Genomic DNA, 6,000 nt, shown 5'->3' with positions numbered 1-6,000 from the left:
ATGAATTATGCCCACCTTTGAGCTGTGGATTGGGAAAAACCTGTGCTGGTTCTCTTTCAGTTCCCACAGGGCTCACAAATTCACTTTTAAGCCTTCCCAGAGAAAAAAGGAATGGCTGATCCTTGTATGGTGGGGAACTCAGGGGGGGCCCACAGGTGCCTATCAGTGCTCACATAAAGTGAGAAAAAATCCCTGAGGGTTCTTGCAGGTGTCCAAGGAGTCCTGGAGCAAATGTGTCCAAGTGAAACATTCCAGCAAGTTGGTTTTGTGTCGTGTGATGGAGGAGATGTCTCCCAGGCCCAGTGTTTGACGATTGTGTCTTGGATCTTTTTGTGTTTCAATACTTAATAACCTTGATTATACATTTCTATTTCAATAATTACTGAAAAAGTCATGATTATCTTATATTTATGTGTTTGCAACCTGGGAGCTGGGAAGGACAAAGTGGGAGTCACTCACTGGCAATAACTGTTGCATGTTCTCAGAACATGATGAAAATTATTTTTGTCTTCTGCTTTTAAAATGGACACCTGCTTGTAAACTGTATGTAGACTGATTAAACAGTAAGTACAGTTAGAACTCTGAAAAGCCACAGACAATTCTTTTTGCTGTCAGTTTATGATAATATGATGATGATAATAATAGTAATAATACATAATAGTATAATATAGTAATTATTATGATAATAATCCTCTTGTTACCTTCCAGGTACCGCCAAGTCCATACCTGGAGCAGGGAATGCCTCTTCCTCACTCCTTCTGCAACAGTCATTTACATGTTGGACTGGGACTGAAAATACATTTCACTGCTAAAATTGCCATGGATAAGGTTGTACAAGTGATTATTTGTTATTTCAGCTACTGATCCATGGGCATATATACAGTTAAAGTTTAAAATCCATGAAAAGACATATTCAGAGGGTTTGTGAAAAATGAGACAGTTTTCTAGTTTTCCTTCCCTTAATGACAGGGATCTCAAATGAGTTGTGTTGTCAATGGGAGAGCAAGAGGTTATATAGTTTTCCATAATCTATAAAGCTTCTTCAGAATCATGTCATTAGCTTTCCTGTGGTAGAGCACAGCAGAGCTAATAATGCAATTATGGTTCATGTAGTTAAACTATGCTGCTGATATTTTTTTTTTTCCCAGGAGGCCTTCATTTCTGGCAATTCTAATCATCTTCATTGTACAGCTGTATAGATTCCATGTTTCACTCTGAGGGAAATAAAATTGCAAATAAATGCCATCTTTCCTAATGTCTCTGTAAATGCCAGATTTAGTAACCATTAACCAAATGTTGGAGTCCATAAAATGTAATGTATAGTTCTGTGTGTATATATATATATATATATATATACATATATATATATATAAAATGTGTGTGTATGTATATATATATGCCACACTCATATACTAGTCGCCAGAACAAACTATTGTGCTGGAATAAGCAAGAGTAGAATTTCTTCCAGTGTTTCATTATTCTCATTTCTTGGTGCTATAATTAAAACATTTTCTGGTTTTGACATGCCAAGTCTCTCCCTGGCTTTCTGCTGTATTCAAACTGTAAGTATCAGAGTAAAATAGTATAATTACTACATAAAAATGGTGTGTGTGTGTTTAGCAGGAGGGGGATTATTTTGAACAAATCTGGAATTTGGAGTTCTGTATCTGGTTCTGTATTACCTGATACTCAAGAAGTATAAGAGCTGGCAAGCACAGGCTAATTAAGATGTTATTTAGTCTATTATTAAGCATTAATTTAGTACTCCTATTAATGAAAAATTACTTTAAAAACTCTATCTGTGCCAGTCCTCACTACAGCAAAAATATCAATCCTGAGATGTTGAAACCCTAATTAAAAAACATAAAATATGAAATAAGGATGTTCCCTGCTTCTGTGGTCTCAACCTTCCACGATTCAGATTCTTCTGAGAAGATAAAATTTTAAAGCAATGAATCTCTGAAAGCACTGCCCTGTTTTCTTGTGTGGAGGGGAAAGTTTCTCTAAACTTCTGTGTTTTTCCGAGTAAACTGCCAAACACATTACAAAGCCTTTCAAAAAGATGCATAATAAAGTGATGATAAGGCATGTTAATAATTCTGCTGACAATCATCCTTCTTTAACATGCCTGGGACATAAACAGTAGGAAATAAGCACAGACAATAATTGCTATTAGGTGCCTGAAGAAAAAACAAAGATATGAGAGGGACATGCTAATTAGGCTTCCTCGATGGACCACATGGTGATGAAAAGGAGATGAAAATAAAAATAAAGCAAACAAAGCTGAAGTATTTAGACAGCCTTGCAAGAAGTCGTTGTCTATGACAATGAACTGTCCATGGTTGTAAAGTCCTTAGAGACAATATCTGAGACAGCATCTGTCATTTTCCTGCATACATCAGAGGCAGGGTAGCACCAGGGTGTCACTTTGGCATCTCGTGGGATGTGCAACAGAACTGATCAATCCTGAGGGAGCTGAGATGGGGAGGCAGCAGGACCAACTTCTGCCAGAGCATCTTGTTATGGGAATAGAGCAGCTCCTGCCATTCCCCTCTCTGTGAGTGCTGGAGGAGGGTGGAACTGAGAGAGGAACTGTGCAGCCATGGGCTGGCAGATGTGCTAGGGAAGGTCGCATGGCTTTTCCATTACAGCACACTTTTAAGTTATTCACCTATTTCTACAAACTCTATTATTGGTAATTGTCTTTCTGTTACACTGTAACTGTTTTGGGTTCAGTACTTCTGTAAAGCATTGAAAAGATTCAACCTGGGAGTTTGAAAGCAAAACGCTGTTGAGACATACTAATTAGAAAAATTGTGTACACACAACCTCCTAGTGTTCACTTTGCTCTCATTTGTTTTGCAGATGGTGCTGGGTCAAAGAAGCAGTCTGTCTTTGCAGGACAAGCAGTTCTGAAGTTCTGAGCATCTCTACATTTTCATGTATGCACAAGTTTTCTCCTTAGCTTTTTTTGCTTACCTAATCACACTGGTGATTTGCTAACATTTTCCTCTTCTCTTTTAATTTCTATAACAGACAATCTGCAAAGTGACTTGCAGGAATCAAAAGTACAGATTTGTTGTTTTGGGATCAAGAACAAATGGAAAAAAACTTGTTGCGGTTTTGGTTTGTTATTTTTAATTTTGCCAGTAATTGACCTGTGATACAAGAAGAGAGGAATATAAAATCAACCTGGGGAAAAAGAATCAGGTTTCCAGATCTGCTTTAAGCAGACTAATGCATGAACATGTCTATAAAAATGGGTGATTGGACCCGTAGTAAAATGGCTGCTTGGTGCCCACTGAATGGTCCTGGCAAACTGAGGCACAAAACTCTTACTGTGTAGCTTGGTGTCCCAGATAAGTTCCTTGGGTTTTGTTTGACCCAGCTGGGATGCTAACAGTTGGATAATTGTTATTGCATTATTTTTCTGGAAAATCCACAGTAGATAAGGGTTGTAATAAATTCTTTGTGTTTCCCCTACTGGTTATCAATAGGAAATAATATGAAAAATAAAATTACCTAGAATCCTGCAAGGATTACTTAGTGGGCCATTACCATTCCTTCAGTAGGTAGAAGGTCTAAAATGCAAAACCAAAACATTTTCAGATTAAAAGAAAACACTCATAGTTATGCTGTAATATTGGGTAGACTTTCAAAGCATTGGTACTAAATGTAGAAAACAAATTGGATTGAGGTTCTTAGTTCCTTTTGTTATTTTTTAGGGGATGAAAAGCTTTATCAGAACTAAGCTCATCTAAAACTTATTATTCTTTCAGTATGCTAATTAATAGAGCAGGATCATGGATTTGTTAATTAAAATAAGATACCTCAGGGAAACTGAAATTAATTTTGCTGTCCTAATAGAGTTGCCATTATGCCATTAAATCTTATGGATGTCTTATCTACTTCTCTTTTCTTCCTTCCCTCAAAAAGTAAACAATTGGTTTTATTTAGTTTGAATTTAGAATGAGAATATTGAATGGTGTTTTTTTTTTAAATGTGGAGAAGATCAATGAATAATCTGTGCTCTTGGTGCAGCTTGGGATAGCCAGACCTTACCTGGACCTCCCTTGGCAGAAGCTCACACTGCTGACCTGAGAGTGGGTATCAACCTCAATTTCAAAGCTTTTTACTTTTTTACATTTTTTACAGAAGGAAAAGCACCTGACATATCCTCAGTGTTTTCTGATACTCTGGCATTTCACTACTCTTGCTTCCAATTTAGATGTTCCATAGAAGAGAGAGGGAAAAGAAGTAAGTGTGAGAGAAGCACTAGTTTTTCTTCTACAGCAAAGCGCAATTCTTCTAATTTTGCTTGATGAATTTTCAAGGCCAGCAAAAATGTTCTCCATCATCACCAAGAGCGTTAATTGCAATTTGTATCCAAGACTTCTGTCATTCAATGTACTAGATGACAGAAATAATCTTACTAATATACCAGTGTATGCAGAGCACTTTATCCCATTTTATCATAGGCCTAAATATGTAAAATTTGAGACAAGTACAAAATCTAATTGTTAGGGACTGCTGAGCAGTTGCAGTTTGGTTAGTCCTGTGAAAGCTTCTGACTTCCCAGGAAGAATGTCTGCTGTTTGCTTTCAGCCTGTAAAGTGTTCAGAGGCATTGGCTGCCTTAAGGACAGGCAGGAGGCTGTTCTGTTACTGCTCAGTTTGTGTTTAGTCAGCAGACAGAATTTGGGATGTTTTGTGAATTTCTGTTGAATGTGGCAGCTGGTTTCAGGCAAAAGTAAAAATAATAACAGATGGAATTAATTTCAGCTTCTCAAAATAAATTCATGACAGTATATTAAAGTAAGCAGAAAAGTATCCTGAAATATCTTTGTTTCCAGTTTACAGTCAAATCAAGTGAACAGTGGACCTCCAATGTGCTCTTGCCACAGAGAAAGTTATTCTTTCTCACACTCAAACCCAATAAATATTAAAGGATATTTATCTGGAGCAGAATAGATCTTCAGAACAGATTCACCTTCAGGATAGATGTGTTCATTATTTAGAACAAAATCACTCAGAAGTGAAAGACCAGCTTGGAAATTTCATGAGCAGTGGTGAGTTTTGGTACAGATTTTGGTGCAAGGCGTTCAGGTCTTCTATGCTGCATCTTCCTGGCCTTATTTTTTGATTAAATAATGTTCTGCTTACATAAGTCTTGATGGCCATACTTCTTCTGCTTTTTATTCTAAAACCTGCTTAATGTGACTAAAATTGAAACACTTGGGTCTGGGGATGAAATCAGTTTTTTTGGACTAATTGCTTTGTACAGCTGTTTCAGGACTGGAAACCAGGACAGTTTAGCTTAGTGGCAGTGCCCACAGCCCCTAAAAGTCTGTATTTTCATAAGAAGAAGATTTTAGAGATTATTTAAAAAAACCTTAAAATTCAGTGCAACAGAAATATACTTCCAAAAAAAAAACACTTGAGAAAACCAAAACCCAAACACACCTGTTTCCCCTGAAACCCCCAAACAGACAAACCCCATGCCAAAGCCGCCTTTTTTTCCTGTGTCAAGATTTGGTATGGAAGCTGCTCTATGAATTTCTGGTGGATTGTCCTGTTTTGCTGACATCTGTATTTAGTTTCCGATCCACACCAGTACTTGCTGGGGTAGCACTAAAACCTCTGATATGTATTCAGTACCATGTGCCATCTCTAACCACGAACACTCCGAAGGTTTCTTCCCTTCCACAGTCACTCTGAGATTGCTATTTTGATCCCATTTCTCCCAGCGGAGTTGAATGCAAAGTAAAGCTCAGGTTGCTGGAGAGCTGTTGTTTTAAAGATTGCGTTTTGCTGTTAATTGGTGCACGACAGGCACCTTGTGTAGCAGCTCCTGGCAGTGCTGCTCAGGATGCGGCTCCGCAGCGGCTCCGGGCGCTGCCTGCGGAATTCCAGCGCCTCTGCGGACGTCCTTGCAGGGGAGGAGCTCCTGCAGGCACCAGCACAAGCAAGACACCTCACAAACTAAAGTTCAAGGTGAGAG

Source organism: Melospiza melodia, chromosome 12 (assembly GCF_035770615.1).
Source record: "Melospiza melodia melodia isolate bMelMel2 chromosome 12, bMelMel2.pri, whole genome shotgun sequence".
Lineage (NCBI taxonomy): Eukaryota > Metazoa > Chordata > Aves > Passeriformes > Passerellidae > Melospiza > Melospiza melodia.
This window is presented reverse-complemented; position numbering follows the sequence as displayed.